The sequence below is a fragment of the Palaemon carinicauda genome, unplaced genomic scaffold (genome assembly GCF_036898095.1).
Source record: "Palaemon carinicauda isolate YSFRI2023 unplaced genomic scaffold, ASM3689809v2 scaffold294, whole genome shotgun sequence".
In the NCBI taxonomy this organism is placed as follows: Eukaryota; Metazoa; Arthropoda; class Malacostraca; order Decapoda; family Palaemonidae; genus Palaemon; species Palaemon carinicauda.
The window spans coordinates 31,018-56,500 of NW_027170601.1; the positions used below are offsets into that span (position 1 = coordinate 31,018).

Here is a 25,483-nt window from a genome sequence, read left to right on the forward strand (position 1 = left end):
ATAAAAAGAATAAAAGAATATCATTTTTTAATGAAGTTTCTCTTGTTTTAAGAACAAAAGGTTTGTTTTTAGGTCAGAACATATACGATTAAAATGTTATTTTCATTAGTAAAATAAATTTTTGAATATACTTACCCGATGATCATGTAGCTGTCAACTCTGTTGCCCGACAGAAATCTACGGTCGGGATACGCCAGCGATCGCTATACAGGTGGGGGTGTACACAACAGCGCCATCTGTGGTCAGGTACTCCAGTACTTCTTGTCAACACCACCTCAATTTTTTCCTCGGTCCACTGGTTCTCTATGGGGAGGAAGGGTGGGTCAATTAAATCATGATCATCGGGTAAGTATATTCAAAAATTTATTTTACTAATGAAAATAACATTTTTCAATATTAATCTTACCCGATGATCATGTAGCTGATTCACACCCAGGGAGGTGGGTGAAAACCAGTATACATGTTAATCAAGAAGCTAAGTATCCCGTATTTCATTTTTATTAGTTATTCAAAATAACAAATAAAATCGATAAGTACCTGGTTAGGAAGTCGACTTGAACCATTACTCTGCCTTTAATAAGTACGTCTTCCTTACTGAGCGCAGCGGTCCTCTTAGGATGCTGAACGACTCTTAGGTGCTGAAGTATAAAGGGCTGCAACCCATACTAAAGGACCTCATCACAACCTCTAACCTAGGCGCTTCTCAAGAAAGAATTGACCACCCGCCAAATCAACTAGGATGTGGAAGGCTTCTTAGCCGACCGTACAACCCAAAAACAACAATAAAAGTATTCAAGAGAAAGGTTAAAAAGGTTATGGGATTATGGGAATGTAGTGGCTGAGCCCTCACCTACTACTGCACTCGCTGCTACGAATGGTCCCAGGGTGTAGCAGTTCTCGTAAAGAGACTGGACATCTTTGAGATAGAATGATGCAAACACTGACTTGCTCCTCCAATAGGTTGCATCCATAACACTCTGCAGAGAACGGTTCTGTTTGAAGGCCACTGAAGTAGCCACAGCTCTCACTTCATGTGTCCTTACCTTCAGCAAAGCAAGGTCTTCTTCCTTCATATGAGAATGAGCTTCTCTAATCAGAAGCCTTATGTAGTAAGAAACTGCGTTCTTAGACATAGGTAGTGAAGGTTTCTTAATAGCACACCATAAGGCCTCCGATTGTCCTCGCAAGGGTTTTGACCTTTTAAGATAGTACTTAAGAGCTCTGACAGGGCAAAGAACTCTCTCCCGCTCGTTACCTACCATGTTGGAAAGGCTAGGTATTTCGAACGATTTAGGCCAAGGACGTGAAGGAAGCTCGTTTTTGGCCAAAAAACCGAGCTGTAAGGAACATGTAGCCGTTTCAGATGTGAAACCTATGTTCCTGCTGAAGGCGTGAATCTCACTTACTCTTTTGGCTGTTGCAAGGCAAACGAGGAAAAGAGTTTTCAGAGTGAGGTCCTTGAAAGAGGCTGACTGGAGAGGTTCAAATCTTGATGACATAAGGAACCTTAGGACTACGTCTAGATTCCAGCCTGGAGTGGACAACCGACGTTCTTTAGAGGTCTCAAAAGACCTAAGGATGTCCTGCAGATCTTTGTTGGTGGAAAGATCCAAGCCTCTGTGGCGGAAAACCGCTGCCAACATACTTCTGTACCCCTTGATCGTAGGAGCTGATAGAGATCTAACATTCCTTAGATGTAACAGGAAGTCAGCAACTTGGGTTACAGTGGTACTGGTAGAGGAAACTGCATTGGCTCTGCACCAGCTTCGGAAGACTTCCCACTTAGATTGATAGACTCTGCGAGTGGATATCCTCCTTGCTCTGGCAATCGCTCTGGCTGCCTCCTTCGAAAAGCCTCTAGCTCTTGAGAGTCTTTCGATAGTCTGAAGGCAGTCAGACGAAGAGCGTGGAGGCTTGGGTGTACCTTCTTTACGTGAGGTTGACGCAGAAGGTCCACTCTTAGAGGGAGAGTCCTGGGAACGTCGACCAGCCATTGCAGTACCTCTGTGAACCATTCTCTTGCAGGCCAAAGGGGAGCAACCAACGTCAGCCGTGTCCCTTTGTGAGAGACGAACTTCTGAAGAACCCTGTTGATGATCTTGAACGGCGGGAATGCATACAGGTCGAGGTGGGACCAGTCCAGCAGAAAGGCATCCACGTGAACTGCTGCCGGGTCTGGAATCGGGGAACAGTACAATGGGAGCCTCTTGGTCATCGAGGTAGCGAACAGATCTATAGTTGGCTGACCCCACAGGGCCCAAAGTCTGTTGCACACGTTCTTGTGAAGGGTCCACTCTGTGGGGATGACTTGACCCTTCCGGCTGAGGCGATCTGCCGTAACATTCATATCGCCCTGAATGAACCTCGTTACCAGCGTGAGCTTTCGACTTTTTGACCAAATGAGGAGGTCCCTTGCGATCTCGAACAGCTTCCTCGAATGAGTCCCTCCCTGCTTGGAGATGTACGCCAAGGCTGTGGTGTTGTCGGAGTTCACCTCCACCACCTTGTTTAGCTGGAGGGACTTGAAGTTCATTAAGGCCAGATGAACCGCCAACAACTCCTTGCAATTGATATGAAGCGTTTCCTGTTCCTGGTTCCATGTCCCCGAGCATTCCTGTCCGTCCAATGTCGCGCCCCAGCCCGAGTCTGATGCGTCCGAGTAGAGATGATGGTCGGGGGTCTGAACAGCTAACGATAGACCCTCCTTGAGAAGAATGCTGTTCTTCCACCACGTTAGAGTAGCCCTCATCTCTTTGGAAACAGGAATAGAGACCGTCTCGAGCGTCATATCCTTGTTCCAGTGAGCTGCCAGATGGTACTGAAGGGGGCGGAGGTGGAGTCTCCCTAACTCGAAGAACAGGGCTAGTGATGAAAGAGTCCCTGTTAGACTCATCCACTGCCTCACCGAGCATCGGTTCCTCCTCAGCATGCTCAGGATGCACTCCAGGGCTTGGTTTATTCTTGGGGCCGACGGAAAAGCCCGAAAAGCTCGACTCTGAATCTCCATCCCCAGGTAAACGATGGTTTGGGAAGGAACGAGCTGGGACTTCTCTAAATTGACCAAGAGGCCCAGTTCCTTGGTCAAATCCAAAGTCCATCTGAGACTCTCCAGACAGCGACGACTTGTGGGAGCTCTTAAAAGCCAGTCGTCTAAATAAAGGGAGGCTCTGATGTCTGCCAAATGAAGGAATTTCGCAATATTCCTCATCAGTCGCGTAAACACAAGAGGTGCCGTGCTCAGGCCAAAGCACAGGGCTTGGAACTGGTACACAACCTCTCCAAAGACGAATCTCAGAAAAGGTTGGGAGTCTGGATGGATGGGAACGTGAAAGTAGGCGTCTTTCAGATCTAACGAGACCATCCAGTCCTCCTGCCTGACCGCTGCTAGGACCGACTTCGTCGTCTCCATTGTGAACGTCTGCTTGGTGACATAAGCATTGAGCGCACTGACGTCCAGCACCGGTCTCCAACCTCCTGTCTTCTTGGCCACCAGGAAGAGACGGTTGTAAAAGCCCGGGGATTGATGGTCCCGGACTATCACCACTGCCTCCTTCTGTAGCAGGAGCGACACCTCTTGATGTAACGCTAGCCTCTTGTCCTTCTCCTTGTAGTTGGGAGAGAGGTTGATGGGAGATGTGGTCAGAGGGGGAGTGCGGCAGAACGGAATTCTGTAACCCTCCTTTAGCCACTTGACAGACTGAGCGTCTGCACCTCTGCTCTCCCAGGCTTGCCAGAAGGTCTTGAGTCTGGCTCCTACAGCTGTCTGGAGAGGAAGGAAGTCAAAGCTTGCTTTTCGTGGACTTGGCACCTTTCTTGGACTTGCCCCGGTGACTGTCTGCACGGGTACTTCCTCTACTGGGGGCTCTGCCACGAAAGGGCGGAATGAATCTGGTAGCAGGTGTATCAGCCACAGGGGTGCGGTAAGATCTCGGCACGGAAGGTAAGGTTTTAGCCTTACGTGCTGAAGAGGCCATGAGGTCATGCGTATCTTTCTGGATAAGAGCCGCAGCCATCTCCTTGATTAACTCCTCCGGAAACAGGAACTTGGAGAGAGGAGCAAACAGCAACTGTGACCTCTGGCAAGGGGTGATACCAGTCGATAAGTAGGAGCATAGATGTTCCCTTTTCTTGAGGACTCCTGAGACAAAAATAGACGCAAGTTCGCCAGAACCATCGCGAATTGCTTTGTCCATACTGGACATGATCAGCATGGCCGAGTCTTTGTCAGAAGGAGCAGTCTTCCTGCTTAAGGCCCCCAGGCACCAATCGAGGAAGTTAAAAATTTCGAAGGTGCGAAAGACTCCCTTCATCAAGTGGTCTAGATCAGAAAAAGTCCAGCAGACCTTCGAGCGTCTCATAGCCGACCTGCGGGGAGAGTCAACCAAACTTGAGAAGTCGGCCTGGGCAGAGGCAGGAACCCCCAAGCCAGGTTCCTCTCCTGTGGCATACCAGACGCCCGACTTAGAAGCCAGCTTAGGAGGAGGAAACACAAAAGAGGTCCTTCCCAGTTGCTGCTTGGACTGCAACCAATCCCCTAAAACCCTCAAAGCTCTCCTTGATGATTTGGCGAGGACAAGCTTGGTGTAGGCAGACGTAGTAGGCTGCATGCCTAGAGAAAACTCGGATGGAGGAGAACGAGGGGTTGCAGATACGAAGTGTTCAGGGTATAACTCTCTGAACAGAGCCAGGACCTTGCGAAAGTCTAAGGAAGGCGGCGACGACTTGTGTCCCTCCACATCAGATGTAGGATCATCCAGGTGAGCAGCTTCATCCTCAGAAACCTCCTCGCCTGAGAGTTGAGTAGCGAGAGGTAAAGGTAGAGCGGCAGGCTGAATGGCTGAATCCTGCAGAACGGGTGCATGCGCACTTGCGGATCCATCATCATGCCTCTGCTGAAGAGACTGAGGGCTGGCAATGACAAAGCCAGGAGGCTGGAGTGAGGGAGGTTCTGCGGTGGTCTGAGGTGCAAGCGTGGTCAGAAGCGAATGCTGGAAGGCATGAGGCTCATGCTGCATGGTATGCGGCTCATGCTGTATGGGATGAGGCTCCTGCTGCGAAGAATGCGGCTGCTGCATGGTAAGAGGCTCGTGCTGCATGCGTTGAGGAGGATGCCTCATAGCATGAGGCTCCTGCCTCAAGGGTTGCGCCTGCCTCAAGGGTTGAGGAGGTTGCTGCGCAGAGTGAGGCTCCTGCCTCAAGGGTTGAGGAGGTTGCCGCATAGCATGAGGCTGCTGCCTCATGGGTAGAGGAGGTTGCCGCATAGCATGAGGCTCCTGCCTCAAGGGTTGAGGAGGTTGCCGCATCGCATGAGGCTCCTGCCTCATGGGTAGAGGAGGTTGCTGCATAGTGCTGGAACCTGGCAACTCCCAATGCGGCAGCTCACGCATGGAAGCAGGAGGAGCCTCAAGAACATGCGTCTGGCAGGGAGGACTGCGCAGAGGTGGAGGAGCGCTCGCAGGAGGAGGTGTGTTAACCTTCTCTGCCTGATACTCCTGCATCAAAGCCGCAAGCTGAGACTGCATAGTCTGCAGCATAGACCACTTGGGGTCCACAGGAGTTGGAGCAGAGGCCTGTTGAGGCACCGCTTTACCTCTCTTAGGAGGTGTGCAGTCATCAGATGACTGCGGCGAGTCCGAACTGGCCCAGTGGCTACACCTGGGCCGTTGGACTAGCTCGGAAGGGACCTTACGTTTGAGAGGTCGTGAGACCTGGGTCCACCGTTTCCTCCTGGAAACCTCTTCCGCAGACGAGGAATTTAAGGGCTCAATCGTCTGGGAGTGGAAGTGACGATCTCTATCAGATACGCCCGCAACCACTGAGGATACAACTGTGCGCCGATCAAGGCCTGCCGAACCCTTTTGCCCTTCGACATTGCTTCTCCCCTGGGCTTGGGAGCTTGCAAGAGGTCCCGGACTGGGAGGACGACTGGCACGCACAGAAGTATCCTCATGCGCAACACTGACACTGACACTAGGCACAGCACTGGCACTAACACTTCCCACTGCACTCTTCACTTTAAGTTCCTTGACATCTGCCAAGAGAAGATTGTGGTCACTAACTAAAGACTCCACCTTATCACCAAGAGCCTGAATGGCACGCAACATATCCGTCATATCAGGCTGAGCACTCGTAGCAGGTTCGGGGGTCACCACCACAGGGGAAGGAAAAGGTTGAGGGTCATGGGGGGAGGAATAAACCAAAGAGCGAGAAGAACTCCTCCTAACTCTCTCCCTCTCTAACCTAGTTGTATATTTGAGGAATTCATTAAAATCGAATTCCGAAAGCCCAGCACATTCCCCACATCGATCTTCCAACTGACAGGATTTTCCCCTACAGTCGGAACAAACGGTGTGAGGATCAACAGAGGCCTTCGGAAGACGCCTATTACAAGTCCTAACACTACATCGCCTAAATTTAGGAGCTTGAGAGTGGTCGGACATCTTGAATTTAGAGAACAGTCAAGGGGGAATTCCAAAGTAAAGCAAAGATCGTTAACCAATAAATCAATTTAATTCCAAAAGCTATCTAAGCTAAGGGAAAAGCTTCCTGTACAGCGAAGGCTAAATTTTAGAGCAAATACTTCACCAAAACCGTGAACAAAGACTCCAAAATCAACAGCGTATCCATGTAGGTCTTGCCGGCGGCACGACAGAGGAAAAATTGAGGTGGTGTTGACAAGAAGTACTGGAGTACCTGACCACAGATGGCGCTGTTGTGTACACCCCCACCTGTATAGCGATCGCTGGCGTATCCCGACCGTAGATTTCTGTCGGGCAACAGAGTTGACAGCTACATGATCATCGGGTAAGATTAATATTGAAAAAGACAAGTTTATTAACGGCCAAAATACTACAAATTTTAAAAGAAAGTTGTGTTTTTCCTAGCTATACAAACCTGAGTTCTTTATATGGGTTACCTCTGTTGTTTTGTTACAACAAAATTGATGAAATATCATGGGGTTAGCAACATTGTACGCTTGCAGATTATTCCCACCTGGCTCAGGGTGTCAGAGCTAGCTCCTTTGTTATCACACTGTTCTTGGTCAGGACTTGTCGCGTGAATGAGGTGGGAAATATAAATAAACTAGAGGGGCACTCAGTATAGCGCATTCCTCACCACAGAAGCTTGCACTTAAACCTTGACCTTTGACCTTAACATGTATTAATGTGCGTTGATTTTCATACACTCAAATATAAACTAAAATTTGAAATCTCTGTGACAACAATGTACAAAATTGTGGCTGATTACGTGAATTGGACATTTTGCTTGGCCAACCTTCCAAAATTTAATCATTTCCAATTTTTTACATAACAGTTAATCCCTGCATGTTTCATTAATCTACAATTAAAATTATAGTTTGGAAGCTGTTTACAAACAAACCGGGGTAAAACATAACCTCCTTCCAAATTTATTGGCAGAGGTAATGATTCAAGTTTGCATAGCTAGGAAAATTACAAATTACTTTTGAAATTAGTACAGTAGTTTGTTCCTACGCAAATACAAACGCTTGTCACTTATATGGGAATCTTCCTTAGAAAGTCCTCAGCTATAAAATTTAGGGCGTCTGTCTGACCCTTAACCCAAAGTATCCATTCATGCTTGGCTCATGAGAGAACCGAAGAACAGGACACACAGCCTTATTTGAAATAGAGGTAAGTGATGGAGTCACAACCCAACAGAATTGGCCTTTTGTAAGAACATCATCAAAGTTACTGGACAATATATCTGCCCACAGTGGGGAGTTTACCTGTATACGCAGTCATCAATGTAGGTATTCCCAAGAGAATAAAGAGGAAACCATTCACTCTACTCTCATACCATAATCGTCGTCGGTGCCCACTCGTGTCCGAGTATTGGGTTCTGTCGTTAGCCATCAGCCTGCTGATGAAGAAGGGTGGAGGAAACGACAGAGTGCCAGTAGCTGGGTATATTGTTTTGGGTGGTCGTGGCTTTGCATCGGCCACGCACACACACTTGGCCCACACTGTTTTCACCGCGGCTCAAGACATATGAGACAGGCGGCTTCTCCGATGTTGGTTGCATCGGGCTGCCGGGTTCTTGTTATGTTAAGGCCCGCCTTGTTGCCTGCCCGACAGGCATTGCCCTCTTCCGCCGTCGCTGGGATGCTCCGCTGTTGGGGTCTTGTTTGGTTTGATTTTGGAGTTTTCCTTCTCCCCATACCATAATAACAATGAAGTAATCGATGATGCAACAAAATGCTAGCTGTCCTGCAGGGCCACGGGTCTTTATATAAACTGTTGGGCGGCTACCACAGGACCTAAGGAGAAAGTATCCAGAGACCTATACGAGCAGTCTTTCGAATGATATGCAGTGAAGGTGGTCTACCTTTTCATACACCTGAGCCGAGTACCTGTGTTTCCAAGTGGTTCTTGCAGAATGCCAAGGTGGCAGCAATACCACAGATATCATTAATGTTTCTCAGAGCCAGAATAAGATAGTATTCTCAGTTACTCCCTTCTTGTTTTGACCTGTGCATAAAAACAAGTTAGGGATGCCTGGACAAAAGAGTGCAGTCTTCTTTGAGGAAAGACAGACTGCCGTTACAGGACATAATAACAAACTATCTGAATCATCAGTTACTTCCTTGATTGATGAAATAGAAAAGCAGTTAAATCGGTCGTCATTAATGGATTTTGGGTCTTAACAACATGCGGTACCTAAATCTGCCTGAACAAAAGCTACAATGGCTCCACTGTGTGTGTCTTAATCTCCTTTCAACTATGGGAGGTGGTTCCATCTACAGAGGGACTAGACAGTTATGGCATCTACCGGTTACCGTAGCTCTTGCCTAGGCAACCTCACTAAAGGCCTCAGTGTGATGGTAATTGATTCAAAATAAAGCCAATTACACCCATATGATCTGTTAGGGGGACCAAGCTGCACATATACATACATATACAAAGGCATTTCCTCAATTTTGGGGGGTAGCCGACATCAAACAAATGAAACAAAAAAGGGGACCTCTCCTCTCTGCACACTTACTATACCATAAACAATAATGCATGAAAGTAACTGTTGTTCAGTGGCTTAAAAACTTCTAAAAAGATCAGCAAACAATTGTAAGCAGCCTTCAAAATAAGCTGATGGACATGGCCTTATAAAATGAGGAGGAGGACCGACGACTGAGAGACATTACCAGCTGATTGGCATGAACTCTCAAATGATGGAACATAGGCAAGAAAACACCTCAGCACCAACCCCAATTGCATTACAGGTAATTGCATTCCATCAATACAAAGTTTCCCAGAAAGATGTCGCTTACCAACTTAAAATAAACAAGGACAAGGCAACCATTAAAGATGGCTGAGAAGATATGAGTTTTTCAGTCAAGAAACATGCCAAGTGCCATTTTTAAAAAGTGTCAGAAATCGCGATTGAAAATTGCCAATTTTCAATCGCGAATTACTCGGTAAATATAACAGCTAGGAGTTTCATATTTGTTATAAATATAAAATTTGCTACTATATATAACAAATATGAAACTCCTAGCTATTATATTTACCGAGTAATTCGCGATTGAAAATTGGCAAACTTTAATCGCGATTTCTGACACTTTTTAAAAATGGCACTTGGCATGTTTCTCGACTGAAAGACTCATATAATAAAGGAGAAGGCTTAATAAAATCATAACATCAAAAGCAAAGAAGTGCTAAACAAATTTATGGGTATCAAAGGAAAGTTTACCATGGCAAGAGAGCATTTGAGGTTATTTATATTCTCTAGGCTTTTAAGCCAAAACAAAATCAACACACTCGCCCTTCAAGTTACTTCCTTAGACAATTGGAAATCCAACTAGAAAGCTTTTCGGAAAATAATGGGCTTTAGTTAAAAATAACTGTGTTGATAGATCTAAGACACAGCACTAAAATCATTATGGAATAGCAACTACTACTCGATGTAAAGTTAGGCTTCAATAAAAGCACCTCCATTAATGAAGTAGCAGCCCAAGGGATTTCTTTAAAGAATAGGTCTACGGTAGTAAATCAATAAAATAACAAATTGACACTTTGAAAAACTAGGAAAACAATATTTCTTTCATATTTTTCATTTTCAAAATGTAATGTGTAATATTTACTCGTCGTCGTCGTCGGCGCCCACTCGTGTCCGAGTATTGGGTTCTGTCGTTAGCCATCAGCCTCCTATCTAGAGATGAAGAGGGGTGGAGGAAACGACAGAATGCCAGTAGCTTCTCCTTTATTTAAGATAGGCAAAGGCTAGGAGAAGGAAAACTCCAAAATCAAACCAAACAAGACCCCAACGGCGGAGCTTCCCAGCGCCGGCGGAAGAGGGCAATGCCTGTCGGGCAGGCAATAAGGCGGGCCTTGGCATAACAAGAACCCGGCAGCCCGATGCAACCAACATCGGAGAAGCCGCCTGTCTCATATGTTTTGAGCCGCGGTGAAAACGGTGTGGGCCAAGTGTGTGTGCGTGGCCGTAGCAAAGCCACGACCACCCAAAACAATATAGGCTACCCAGCTACAGTGAACCCTCGTTTATCGCGGTAGATAGGTTCCAGACCCGGCCGCGATAGGTGAAAATCCGCGAAGTAGTGACACCATATTTACCTATTTATTTAACATGTATATTCAGACTTTTAAAACCTTCCCTTGTACGTAGTACTGTTAACAAACTACCCTTTAATGTACAGAACACTTAATGCATGTACTAACGTACCCTAAACTAAAACAGGCACAAATATTAAAGGCGATTTTATATCATGCATTTCCTAAACACGCCAAAAAGCACGATAAAAAATGGCAACCAATGTTTTGTTTACGTTTATCTCTGATTATAATGAAGAAACAAACGCATTTACACATCTGTGTATAGGTTAGTTTTTGCATCGATTATATTGATTATACAGTATGTTGATTTTGTTATTACCAATTTTTCTTAGGACTTCCAAATGAAATGTTTCTCTTTATGACACCGCCGTTTCAGGCGGCGTCATAAAGTACGCTCCATCTTCGATTCGATCGTAATAAACAAACGAAGGCATTTAACGCGCATGATGAAAGTGATAAATAATGATATTACAGTAAAAGCTTTTAAAAATATGTTATTACAAATATTATTTACCGTATCTATATAAAATCATACATACGTAGCAAAGCAGGAAAACAATTTACGAGAGAGAGAGAGAGAGAGAGAGAGAGGGAGAGAGATGTTTTACGTACGTAAATGTAAATTTTAAACAAAAAAATAGCCCCATTTCATATAAAATAGGTTATTACAAATATGACAAATTCGAAGATAATTTGTATTTTTCCTAACCATAAAAACCTTAGCTATTTACAAAGGGTTATTACTTTTAGCGTAGCTGAAATGGCGAGCCATTAGAATTTAACGAGGGTGTATTACCCCCGCGCTAGTTAGCGGGGGGGTAGGGGAGTGGTAGCTAGCTACCCCTCCTCCCCCTCACACACAGGTGAATACTCACTTTCACTTAGAGGTAGGACTTGTCTTGGGGGACAGGGCTGGCGGGCAAATATGTGTAAATAGCTAAGGTTTGTATGGTTAGGAAAAATACAAATTATCTTCGAATTTGTCATTTGTTCCGTAACCGAAATACAAACCACGCTATTTACAAAGGGTGACTTATCCCTTAGGAAGGGTGGAAAGTCCCCAGCCATACTGGCTTTGGCTTTACCCGGGGACTCAGAATCCGAGTGAGTCGCACTCGAGAAAAGGAGTCCCTGCACCTCACAAGTTCCTTGCACCGCAAGGAACCATGTGGCCTACGTAAGCTTGTGTGTGAAGGAAGAAGTGTGACCCGTCTTAGGCAGTTGACCTGGAGTTCCAGAAGGAACTCTGGGTTAGGACGTTCCCAATACCACCTCGTCAGGGTATGGGGGACGCGACAGTATTGACTCAATACTCGGAACACAAGGAAGCATGGTTTACCTGCAGAGGTTCGAGGTCAGCTATGCAGAGACCAGGATGCTGCTTCCCCGTAGAGGGGATGATGAAGAAAGAAGTAAGGGCCAGACATACTTCTTTCGTTCATGCAGACTAAAACCTGATAACAATGCCCTCAACCTTCTGCTACCTGTCCAAAAAGGAGCCTGAGGTTAGACCAGCTGTTGTGTAGCCACCACAGAGCGATAGAAAACGTATCGAGACTCCTGTGGGTCACGCCCTGCAGGAAGCGGGCTGCGAAGGTCATCAGACGCTTCCAGACTCCAGCTTGTAGCACCTGCGTCACAGAGTAGTATTACTCGAAGGCGAGGGACGTTGCGATGTATCCAACATCATGCTGTAGGGCGACGTGACGGGGGAGGGTCTGAAGACAGGTCGAAATGAATGTCCTTGAGTCCGGGCTGAAGAGGTATACTGGTGACTCTCCCCCCATGTCCTCCTTGTGTTCCCAAATCGGCTGCAACTGAGGCCAAACTGCAGCTGTTCCCAGCGCTAACCTCTCGATTCCTGTACTGGCAAGAAAGAGAAGGTCTTGGGACATCAGACACAGAATGGAGACTCAAAATCTTGAATGAATCGGACCGAAGGGTCGGGACCCTCAGATTCTGAGTCTAGCCAACAACTCAGGAGCGAGCCTGAATGTTGCCTTCCCCTCTTCCTTAGAAAGGGGGGGAGTAGTAAGAGACCAAGAAGATTGCTTACACACTGGCCGTGGCCAGAGTGAGCAGAAGACCCAAGGCGGAATACAATCCGAGGCCTGTCGTAAAAGGGTCTTGAGAAGATCTCTTAAAGGACTAAAAGTCCGAGCCATGCTCCAAGTTGGAGGTCTTCCTCCGACTAGGGCAGGGACGATCGTAGCTTCGCATGAGCGAGGATAGATCCAGCGGGCAGGAAAAAGTTATTCCTTTAAGCCTGAAGGTCAGGGAAAGGCTGAGCGACAGGCTTCATTGCCAAGAGCGGAAAGGAGTTTCCTCCCGCCGAAAGGCAATAAGACCGTTATTGCTGAAGAGGCCTCACGGGAAGAGGTATATCTCCCACGGCACCAACCACCTTAGACTCTTCACTTTGCCTGGGAGACCCCTGTGGATGACTATCGCAGATGACGCGACCTCCGTACCGCGACTGTAGCGGGTTGTCTCTTCTAGAGGAGGAAGCGTAGTGTCTCCAGGCATGAAGCCGAAGCGACGCCCCGGTTCGGGAGAGATGTCGCAGTGTGGTTGCTTGAGTAGTCTGCGCCGTGGGAGAAGCTCTCCCGGGAGTTCCGTCAGGGGAAGCAGAGGGTCCAGAAACCGTTCTGCGCATAGTCCCAGTGGAGCTCTCCCATTGAAAGGTTGACAGACAACCTGGTTTTGTTGAGACCCATTGTCCGCAGACAAAAAGGAGGGAAGACGCAGGCGTCGAAGTTGTCCCACCATCACCGGAATGCATCTTGCCAGAGTCTCGGGGTCTGAGACTGGGGGGAAAACTAGCGGAAGCTTGAGGTTCCAAGCTGTCGCGATCAGGTCCCCCAGACCAGCACTTGCTGGTTACCCAAGGTCAAAGACCCTTAGGTACACTCTCTCTATGAGGCTCTGCTCGGATAGTCTGAGAGAAACATTCCCCTGCCTGGAATGAGAGAGCCGATGGTGGAATTGAGAGAATCTCAATCATCCCGGTATCTCTACTGCAAGATGTGAAGGTGTGAAAATGCGTCCCCTGCTGGTTAGCATGAAGTCGACACGCAACGGGGCGACTTGGCAGGAGCGGTAGGATCTGAAGAGGGGCCAGACTAAGGCCCTTAAGCCTGCCTGAATGATGGAGAGGTATCCTTCAGGTCTTGACCATAGGCCTGGACCGGAACATGCCCCCCCCCCCCCCCCCCCTTTCCTTTGACGAGTCCGAGAACCGCATCAAGAATGTGGGGAAAGGACGAGAATATCCACTACCATCAAGAGGCTCCATAGGTCAACACCCATTGCAGGTTTAATAGTTCCGCTGGTCCCATAGGGCCAGGGAGTCCGGTTAAACATTGCCTGAAGCCACCGGAACTTGGATCGCCCCACATGGAACTTATCCTGAGGCGACCGTTCGGACTATAAATGGGTCAATGAGGAAAGAAGAACTAGGAAACGTTCCAAGGTAGGGCTGAAAACTCTGCTTGACTGAGAACAGGTACTGCGACTCTCCTCAGTCTTGCCACAGTCAACCGAAAGGAAGGCTCGGAGGATGTGGTAACAGAATCTGGCGTCCCCAGGTGGTCACCCATCCAAGTACCGACGTTGCTTAACCTCGCTGGACGGACGAGAAGCGGGGTTTCCAACGTGGTAAGGCGGTTGACTCAATATCATGGCCAGATACTCCAGATGTTGAGGCAGAGGAAGAGAAGGCTCCAAGCAAAATACCATGAGCCCAGACTCATGGTCAGCATTCGGAAGCTTTTCCCGGCGCTGAAGAAGGTCGAAACCCGAGCCTACCGGAGTTGACCAGCCCTCCAAACAGCAGAGGAGGCGGAAGTCTGCACCTGAGCGGCCAAGAGGAAGGCAGGGAGAGTTCTCTGGGGAAACAAACCTGCTATACCACGGCGGGATAGCCACACTGCATCATAAGCAGGAATACTTGCAGTTTAGGCTGAATTCGACGAGCACCCTGGAAGATGGATGGAATGGAAACTGAAAGTACCCGTCCTTCCGATCCAGGGTTAAAGGAGTCCTGTCGCCTCGTTACCAGTCTGATCGATTCTGCTGGTCTACGCTGGCCGAAGTTTGTTCGACAAACTTGATCAGGGCTGAGAGGTCGACTATGGACATCCCCTCTCAGATCCTTCCTTACCAGAAAGGATTGACTGAGGGGGCCGGGGGTGAAGCCGTCGATGATCCTAAGGAAGACCTTCGCCTAAGGTATGGATCATTCTGCCCAACCGGGCAACTCTGCTGATGCTATGGCATAGAGGATCAGAGACACTGAATTCGCTGACAGAGACGGCAGGCGCGATATCCTTGGCTACTCACAGAGATTGTGCGGGAATGGGCATCGGGAAGCTGTCATTCGGATGAGTAACCTTAAGCATCCTCCCAGCGAAAAAACCTGCAATCCTAGAGTTCGTGAACTCCTTTTAGGACTATGCCCCCCCGGGGGAGTCTCCCGTGCCATCTGTTCCTGACAGGAGGAAACTGCAATTGGACACCTTGTCCCAGTTGTCGTAGCCGATAACTTAGGCCGACGTGGTTGAAAGAAAAGGGAGCTGGAGCCCTGCAGAGTCTGGAAGAAAGCGCCTTGGAGGAGTGAAACCGGAAGTCGATTTACTCCGCACAGTAGATGTTTAAGTCTCTGTCCTTGGGCAAAGACAAAACTCTTCTCAAGGATGGAAGGGTGTCTGAGGTCGTTGACCTCCACAGATGAGACACCCGAAGGAAGCCTTCAGTCAGTGCGTCCAGATGGTACAACATCGAGCTTGTCCGCAAGTAGATACTTAACGACGAAAGGCCAAGGTGCCTGAGCTCGAGAGGAGGAAAGTACCCTTGATCTTCCTGTAGCTTCCTTGAACCAAACCTCGGGCCGTAACCGAGGAGGGAAAGAACCTGGTAAGCTCCCAGAGGAAGAGGTAAGCAGTCACCCCTTGTCCGATGGAGAAATCTTCAACGGAAAGCCCCCCCGCCAAAAATCCTTCCAGGGCGGGAGAAGGAGAGAGTACTCGTGCAGGAGAGGGGACCCTCGAGACCGACCTCTTGGGAACCAACTTCGCCCTGGGGGAAGTCACCACGAAGTCCACTCCTCTCTTTCTCTTCAGCGTAGGAGAGACAGCCGCTGGTTTGTTACCCTGGCCGGTGAGTGCTGGTTTCATAACCCTCATTAACGCCCGTGCCAGCGGATCAAACCATGTCTGCTGCTCCAAGGACACAGAGTCCGAAATCCTCGCTAAGGTGAAAGGGATCGGGCGATCCTTTGGAGAGGACACGACGGTTCCTGCCTGAAAAGAAGGTGGGAAGAATGCTGTACTGACCTGTCTTCGTCCTGCACTACCAACCTGTGCTTGGATGGAGGTGATCCCGAGTGCCGCCTAGGAGCACGCGTCCCTGCTGCTACCACCGGCTGTGGAATTCGCCGCGAACTATGGTCGCGCGAGGGCGAACGGTCGCGCAAAGGCGAATGGTCGCGCGGGCGCACAGGCGAGTGGTCGCGCGGGCGCGCAGGCGAGCGGTCGCGAGGGCGCGCAGGCGAGCGATCGCGCGGGCGCGCAGGCGAGCGATCGCGCGGGCGCGCAGGCGAGCGATCGCGCGGGCGCGCAGGCGAGCGATCGCGCGGGCGCGCAGGCGAGCGATCGCGCGGGCGCGCAGGCGAGCGATCGCGCGGGCGCGCAGGCGAGCGATCGCGCGGGCGCGCAGGCGAATGGGCGTGACGGCGAGGGATCGTGCTGCCGCGTAGGTGAAGAAGATCGCTGGCGGTAAGCGATGGCGAGCAGCATGTGTAGGTGAATGATCGCGTGATAGGGTGCGATGGTGATCAGCATCCGCAAGAGGGCGAGCGTTCAGGGTTGTGCGATGAGGAGCAGCATGCGTAAGCGGGCAATCGTGCAGGGTTGTGCGATGGCGAGCAGCATGCGCAGGTGAATGATCGCGTGAAAGGGTGCGATGGTGATCAGCATCTGCAAGAGGGCGATCGTTCAGGGTGGTGCGATGAGGAGCAGCATGCGTAAGCGGGCAATCGTTCAGGGTTGTGCGATGGCGAGCAGCATGCGCAGGTGAATGATCGCGTGAAAGGGTGCGATGGTGATCAGCATCCGCAAGAGGGCGATCGTTCAGGGTTGTGCGATGAGGAGCAGCATGCGTAAGCGGGCAATCGTTCAGGGTTGTGCGATGGCGAGCAGCATGCGCAGGTGAATGATCGCGTGAAAGGGTGCGATGGTGATCAGCATCTGCAGGAGGGCGATCGTTCAGGGTGGTGCGATGAGGAGCAGCATGCGTAAGCGGGCAATCGTTCAGGGTTGTGCGATGGTCCGCAGTTGAGGGTTGCGCGATGGCGATCAGCATCCGCAGTTGAGGGTCGCGCGATGGCGATCAGCATCCGCAGTTGAGGGTCGCGCGATGGCGATCAGCATCCGCAGTTGAGGGTCGCGCGATGGCGATCAGCATCCGCAGTTGAGGGTCGCGCGATGGCGATCAGCATCCGCAGTTGAGGGTCGCGCGATGGCGATCAGCATCCGCAGTTGAGGGTCGCGCGATGGCGATCAGCATCTGCAGTTGAGGGTCGCGCGATGGCGATCAGCATCCGCAGTTGAGCTAGTAGCTGGCGAACCATGTTCCTTCAGAAGTGTTGGAGAACGTTGGCGTGCCAGCTGTAACACACGTGGGCGATCCGGAGATCGCTGGCGAGCTGATGATCGCTGGCGAGCTGATGATCGCTGGCGAGCTGATGATCGCTGACGAGCTGATGATCGCTGACGAGCAGAAGGCTACGCGTGGAAGCCTGCGCAAAGAAGAGTCCTTGACCCCGACCTGAACCGAAGTTCTAGATCGCGAGGGCGAACGTGGGCGCACAGGGCACGTAACAGGAACCGCAGGGAAGATCATCTTGAAAGCGCTGACGAACAGGAGAGCGCTGACGAACAGAAGGGCGCGCAGGGAAACCCTGACACGCAAGGGAAGAACCCCCGTGGGGGCAACCCTTTGCCCCGAAGGGATCGTTGTCCGCCGGGAGACTGATGTCCGTCGGAAGACCGCTGTCCGTCGGGAAGACCGTTGTCCGTCGGGAAGACCGTTGCCCGTCGGAAGACGAGATTAGACTGCTGTCCATCTGCACCAAGACGGAAGATCGAGAAAAAGAAGTTGTAGGCTGCAAACGGAGATTCAAAAAGGCGCCTCAAGCACCCTTTTAGGGAGATGAGAGGCCCTTACGACGAGGCGGACGGAGGGCCTTACGGCGAGGGAGGCCAACAGCAACAGCAACAGAAGAAACCTCCGAAGAGGAGTCTCTATGAGTGTACTCTCTCGCGAACGAAAGAGAAACACTTCGTGGAAGAGACTGGTCAGCCAGTGACCTAAAAGGGGCAATCCTCCGAAGAGGAGCTCCTGCAGTTGCCCAGCCCCTTGAGCGAAACTGCAGGTGCGACCGCTCAGCACCAAGAGCATAGTCGCACGAAAAAAAAAAGGCAAGAGAAGAACCCCCCAAAAGAGGAAAAGCTCAAGCCTGGACAGGAAAAAAAAACTTCCCTCGGAAGGAAAGTTATCCGCCCAAGGAGGCAAGCCTCCTGACTGTTCTAAAATGAACTGGAGAGCTGTCCGTCGACACGGGAGTACTACCAGTAGAAGGAGACACGCCCCTGACGACAATACAAGGGGGGAGGCAGCAACAGCCGAATCCCCAGGACTCAACCAGACAGCTCACACCGTTGCTATATTACAGAAACGAACTAGATCGGTAACTGTAAAAAAATAAAACAAATAATATTAGTACACATTCATTCCCCCGGGAAGGCTCCGAAGAGGAATCCCGAGGAAAAGGAACAAGAATTACACAACAGGCACGTGCCCTCACAACCACTTACACTCGCGGAAGGAGAGCTGTAACCAAAACAGAATTATAACAATTATAATTATGTAACTATGTAATTATGTAATTTAAAAATGAATGAACACTAAAGAAAAAAACGAAAACCCCGAAAGGAATCGTTCTACAAGCTGAAAAATTAACAACTACAATTAGATTCATAAACTAATTGAGACAAAATGTACGGCGTAGCAACCCCACCCACACGGGAAGGAAGCTACAAGGGCGTAGTAAAACATAGTAAAAGGGTGAACGACCTCAAGAGAGAGAGAGAGAGAAAGACCGAAGTTAAACTCGATCGCAACCCATAAAATTAGGCCGTGGTGGCCTAACTGCCGAGGCCTCCACGTAGATATCGTACACTACACACACACATCTGAAAAGGAAACTTACTTATTTCTATACTCAAATATATATACAAACATGAAAACATGTTTACATATATATTGAGTAAAAGAAAAGTAAGCGATTAAGTAAAGACAAAACAGACAATGGCTGCCAAGCGAGGACCAAGACAGAGACGTCTGTCACAGTCCGAGCCAAAAGTGAAAGTGAGTATTCACCTGTGTGTGAGGGGGAGGAGGGGTAGCTAGCTACCACTCCCCTACCCCCCCCGCTAACTAGCGCGGGGGTAATACACCCTCGTTAAATTCTAATGGCTCGCCATTTCAGCTACGCTAAAAGTAATAACCCTTTGTAAATAGCGTGGTTTGTATTTCGGTTACGGAACAAATTTTACTTTATTATATTACAGTAGTCTGTATAATACTGTAGAGTTCAGTACAGTATGTTGTTGTTAGTCGTGGCGATGAAATTCTCACGAAACAAAAACACGGCATTCGATTACAACAGCTGATTCTCTCTCTCTCTCTCTCTCTCTCTCTCTCTCTCTCTCTCTCTCTCACTCTCTCTCTCTCTCTTCGTGTTATACAATACTTACATATAGATGAAGAAACTAAAATTAGTTTTCTTAGTGTCAATTAAATACGAAACCAAAAAAATTATGCCGAGTTTACATCCATTTCAATCGTTGCTATAAATACGGCATCCGATTTCATCAGCAAACCACCATTTTTTGGGAAACATCATTTTATTCTAGAAAATTGCTACTCTTTAAATAGTTAATTGCACATTAAGAAAGCGTGTGCTTTTGTTTTTAAATTTCGGGTGTGTTTTAAAAATCGAGTATTGTTGACTTCTTTTCATTTTACTTTTGGCTGTGATCAGATCAGCTGACGTCTAGCTGCCGCTCTTGAGAGCGTACGAATACACTAACAAAGTATCGTTTATATCATTTCTTAACTTATTCAAACCGTCTATACAGTTGATATTACATAAGCACCAATGTGTTAAAACCTATCAAATTTTTTGTTTATTACATTTAAAACAACACGCACACACTCTCTCTCTCTTTCTCTCTCTGTGGGTTACTTTTCACTACCTCCCATTCCTTACCTCTCTCTATCTCTCTAACAAATGAAATCTTTGTTGCTCCTCAAAGTTTCATTTATATTGTAAATTAATCATGATTCAATTTTCCTTACTTTCTCCAATCTAGCACCATCGGTCACATCGCTGTATTTTTGAAATTTCCGGAAAATCTGCGATATATGTACAGTATATACATGCGTTATGAAAAAAATGTTATTTTCATTAGTAAAATAAATTTTTGAATATACTTACCCGATAATCATGTAGCTGTCAACTCCGTTGCCCGACAGAAATCTACGGACGGGATACGCCAGCGATCGCTATACAAGAGGGGGGTGTACTCACCAGCGCCATCTGTGGTCAGGTACTCCAGTACTTCTTGTCAACACCACCTCAATTTTTCCCTCGGTCCACTGGTTCTCTATGGGGAGGAAGGGTGGGTCAATTAAATCATGATTATCGGGTAAGTATATTCAAAAATTTATTTTACTAATGAAAATAACATTTTTCAATATTAATCTTACCCGATAATCATGTAGCTGATTCACACCCAGGGGGGTGGGTGAAAACCAGTGTACATGTTAATCAAGAAGCTAAGTATCCCGTATTTCATTTTTATCAGTTATTCAAAATAACAAATGAAATTATAAGTACCTGGTAAGGAAGTCGACTTGAACCATTACTCTGCCTTTAATAAGTACGTCTTCCTTACTGAGCGCAGCGGTCCTCTTAGGAGGCTGAACAACTCTTAGGTGCTGAAGTATAAAGGGCTGCAACCCATACTAAAGGACCTCAACACAACCTCTAACCTAGGCGCTTCTCAAGAAAGAATTGACCACCCGCCAAATCAACAAGGATGCGGAAGGCTTCTTAGCCCACCGTAACAACCCAAAACAACAATAAAAGCATTCAAGAGAAAGGTTAAAAAGGTTATGGGATTAAGGGAATGTAGTGGTTGAGCCCTCACCTACTACTGCACTCGCTGCTACGAATGGTCCCAGGGTGTAGCAGTTCTCGTAAAGAGACTGGACATCTTTGAGATAGAATGATGCAAACACTGACTTGCTCCTCCAATAGGTTGCATCCATAATACTCTGCAGAGAACGGTTCTGTTTGAAGGCCACTGAAGTAGCCACAGCTCTCACTTCATGTGTCCTTACCTTCAGCAAAGCAAGGTCTTCATCCTTCATGTGAGAATGAGCTTCTCTAATCAGAAGCCTTATGTAATAAGAAACTGCGTTCTTAGACATAGGCATCGAAGGTTTCTTAATGGCACACCATAAGGCCTCTGATTGTCCTCGTAAAGGTTTTGACCTTTTAAGATAGTACTTAAGAGCTCTGACAGGGCAAAGAACTCTCTCCAGTTCGTTACCCACCATGTTGGAAAGGCTAGGAATTTCGAACGATCTAGGCCAAGGACGTGAGGGAAGCTCATTTTTTGCCAAAAAACCGAGCTGTAAGGAACATGTAGCCGTTTCAGATGTGAATCCTATGTTCCTGCTGAAGGCGTGAACCTCACTAACTCTTTTGGCTGTTGCAAGGCAGACGAGGAAAAGAGTTTTGAGAGTAAGGTCTTTGAAAGAGGCTGACTGGAGAGGCTCAAATCTAGATGACATAAGGAACCTTAGGACTACGTCTAGATTCCAGCCTGGAGTGGACAAGCGACGTTCTTTAGAGGTCTCAAAAGACCTAAGGATGTCCTGCAGATCTTTGTTGGAGGAAAGATCCAAGCCTCTGTGGCGGAAAACTGCTGCCAACATACTTCTGTACCCCTTGATCGTAGAAGCCGAAAGAGATCTAACATTCCTAAGATGTAACAGGAAGTCAGTAACTTGGGTTACAGTGGTATTGGTAGAGGAAACTGCATTGGCTCTGCACCAGCTTCGGAAGACTTCCCACTTAGATTGATAGACTCTGCGAGTGGATATCCTCCTTGCTCTGGCAATCGCTCTGGCTGCCTCCTTCGAAAAGCCTCTAGCTCTAGAGAGTCTTTCGATAGTCTGAAGGCAGTCAGACGAAGAGCGTGGAGGCTTGGGTGTACCTTCTTTACGTGAGGTTGACGTAGAAGGTCCACTCTTAGAGGGAGAGTCCTGGGAACGTCGACCAGCCATTGCAGTACCTCTGTGAACCATTCTCTTGCAGGCCAAAGGGGAGCAACCAACGTCAGCCGTGTCCCTTCGTGAGAGACGAACTTCTGAAGAACCCTGTTGATGATCTTGAACGGCGGGAATGCATACAGATCGAGGTGGGACCAATCCAGCAGAAAAGCATCCACGTGAACTGCTGCCGGGTCTGGGATCGGGGAACAGTACAATGGGAGCCTCTTGGTCATCGAGGTAGCGAACAGATCTATCGTTGGTTGACCTCACAGGGCCCAAAGTCTGCTGCACACGTTCTTGTGAAGGGTCCATTCTGTGGGGATGACTTGACCCTTCCTGCTGAGGCGATCTGCCGAGACATTCATATTGCCCTGAATGAACCTCGTTACCAGCGTGAGCTTTCGACTTTTTGACCAAATGAGGAGGTCCCTTGCTATCTCGAACAGCTTCCTCGAATGAGTCCCTCCCTGCTTGGAGATGTACGCCAAGGCTGTGGTGTTGTCGGAGTTCACCTCCACCACCTTGTTTAGCAGGAGGGACTTGAAGTTCATTAAGGCCAGATGGACTGCCAACAACTCCTTGCAATTGATGTGAAGCGTTTCCTGTTCCTGGTTCCATGTCCCCGAGCATTCCTGTCCGTCCAATGTCGCGCCCCAGCCCGAGTCTGATGCGTCCGAGAAGAGATGAAGATCGGGGGTCTGAACAGCTAAAGAGAGACCCTCCTTGAGAAGGATGTTGCTCTTCCACCACGTTAGAGTAGCCCTCATCTCTTTGGAAACAGGAATAGAGACCGCCTCGAGCGTCATATCCTTGTTCCAGTGAGCTGCTAGATGGTACTGAAGGGGGCGGAGGTGGAGTCTCCCTAACTCGATGAACAGGGCTAACGATGACAGAGTCCCTGTTAGACTCATCCACTGTCTCACCGAGCATCTGTTCTTCTTCAGCATGCTCAGGATGCACTCTAGGGCTTGGTTGATTCTTGGGGCCGACGGAAAAGCCCGAAAAGCTCGACTCTGAATCTCCATTCCCAGGTAAACGATGGTTTGGGAAGGAACAAGCTGGGACTTCTCTAAATTGACCAAGAGACCCAGTTCCTTGGTCAAATCCAAAGTCCATCTGAGACTCTCCAGACAGCGACGACTTGTGGGGGCTCTTAAAAGCCAGTCGTCTAAATAAAGGGAGGCTCTGATGTCCGCCAAGTGAAGGAATTTCGCAATATTCCTCATCAGTCGCGTAAACACAAGAGGTGCCGTGCTTAGACCAAAACACAGGGCTTGGAATTGGTACACAACCTCTCCAAAGACGAATCTCAGAAAAGGTTGGGAGTCTGGATGAATGGGAACGTGAAAGTAGGCGTCTTTCAGATCCAACGAGACCATCCAGTCCTCCTGCCTGACCGCTGCTAGGACCGACTTCGTCGTCTCCATTGTGAACGTCTGCTTGGTGACATAAGCATTGAGCGCACTGACGTCCAGCACCGGTCTCCAACCTCCTGTCTTCTTGGCCACCAGGAAGAGACGGTTGTAAAAGCCCGGGGATTGATGGTCCCGGACTATCACCACTGCTTCCTTCTGTAACAGGAGCGACACCTCTTGATGTAACGCTAGCCTCTTGTCCTTCTCCTTGTAGTTGGGAGAGAGGTTGATGGGAGATGTGGTCAGAGGGGGATTGCGGCAGAACGGAATTCTGTAACCCTCCCTTAGCCACTTGACAGACTGAGCGTCTGCACCTCTTCTTTCCCAGGCTTGCCAGAAGGTCTTGAGTCTGGCTCCTACAGCTGTCTGGAGAGGAGGAGAGTCAATGCTTGCTTTTCGTGGACTTGGCACCTTTCTTGGACTTGCCCCTGTGACCGTCTGGACGGGAACTTCCTCGGCTGGGGGCTCTGCCACGAAAGGGCGGAATAAATCTGGTAGCAGGTGTATCAGCCACCGGGGTGCGGTAAGTTCTCGGTACTGAAGGTACAATTTTAGCCTTACGTGCTGAAGAGGCCATGAGGTCATGCGTATCTTTCTGGATAAGAGCCGCAGCCATCTCTTTGATTAGCTCCTCCGGAAACAGGAACTTGGAGAGAGGAGCAAACAGTAACTGTGACCTCTGGCAAGAGGTGATACCAGTAGAAAGGTAGGAGCATAGATGTTCCCTTTTCTTGAGGACTCCTGAGACAAAAATAGAAGCAAGTTCGCCAGAACCATCGCGAATTGCTCTGTCCATACAGGACATGATCAGCATGGCCGAGTCTTTGTCAGAAGGGGCAGTCTTCTTGCTCAAGGCCCCCAGGCACCAGTCGAGGAAATTAAAAATTTCAAAGGCGCGAAAGACTCCCTTCAAGAAGTGGTCCAGATCAGAAAAGGTCCAGCAGACCTTAGAGCGTCTCATAGCCGACCTACGGGGAGAGTCAACCAAACTTGAGAAGTCGGCCTGGGCAGAGGCAGGGACCCCCAAGCCTGGTTCCTCTCCCGTGGCATACCAGACGCCCGACTTAGAAGCCAGCTTAGGAGGAGGAAACATAAAAGACGTCCTTCCCAGTTGCTGCTTGGACTGCAACCAATCCCCTAAAATCCTCAAAGCTCTTCTTGATGACCTGGCGAGGACAAGCTTAGTGTAGGCAGACTTAATAGGCTGCATGCCTAGAGAAAACTCGGATGGAGGAGAACGAGGGGTTGCAGAAACAAAGTGTTCAGGGTATAACTCTCTGAACAGAGTCAGGACCTTACGAAAGTCTATGGAAGGTGGCGACGACTTGTGTTCCTCCACATCAGAAGAAGGATCATCCAGGTGAGCAGCTTCATCCTCAGAAACCTCATCACCTGAGGGTTGAGAAGCGAGAGGTAACGATAAAGCGGTATGCTGAATGGCTGAATCCTGAAGAACGGGTGCATGCGCACTTGCGGATTCATCATCAAGTCTCTGCTGAAGAGGATGAGGGCTGGCAATGACAAAGTCATGAGGCTGGGATGAAGGAGGTTCTGCGGAGGTCTGAGGAGCAAGCGTGGTCAGAAGCGAATGCTGTAAGGCATGAGGCTCATGCTGCAAAGTATGCGGTTCATGTTGAATGGGAAGAGGCTCATGCTGCGAAGAATGCGGTTGCTGCATGCGTTGAGGCGGCTGCCTCATAGCATGAGGTTCCTGCCTCAAGGGTTGCGCCTGCCTCAAGGATTGAGGAGGTGGCTGCGCAGAGAGAGGCTCTTGCCTCAAGAGTTGAGGTTCTTGCCTCAAGAGTTGAGGCGGTTGCCGCAAGAGTTGAGGCTGCTGCCTCAAGGATGGTGGAGGTTGCTGCAACGCATGAGGTTGCTGCCTCAAGGATGGAGAAGGTTGCCGCAACGCATGAGGCTCCTGCCTCAAGGGTAGAGGAGGTTGCTGCAAAGCATGAGGCTCCTGCCTCAAGGGTTGAGGAGGTTGCCGCATAGCATGAGGCTCCTGCCTCAAGGAAAGTGGAGGTTGCTGCATAGCGCTGGTACCTGGCAACTCCCAATGCGGCAGCTCACGTATGG

General features: G+C 48.9%; 1 long non-coding RNA gene across 1 annotated transcript in view; it reads right to left on the reverse strand.

Annotated features, from left to right (window-relative positions):
• The window catches only part of LOC137636421 (uncharacterized), a 37,813-nt gene that overhangs the window by 9,850 nt on the left and 2,480 nt on the right, over positions 1–25,483 (reverse strand). The gene's annotated exons all lie outside the window — the stretch shown is intronic.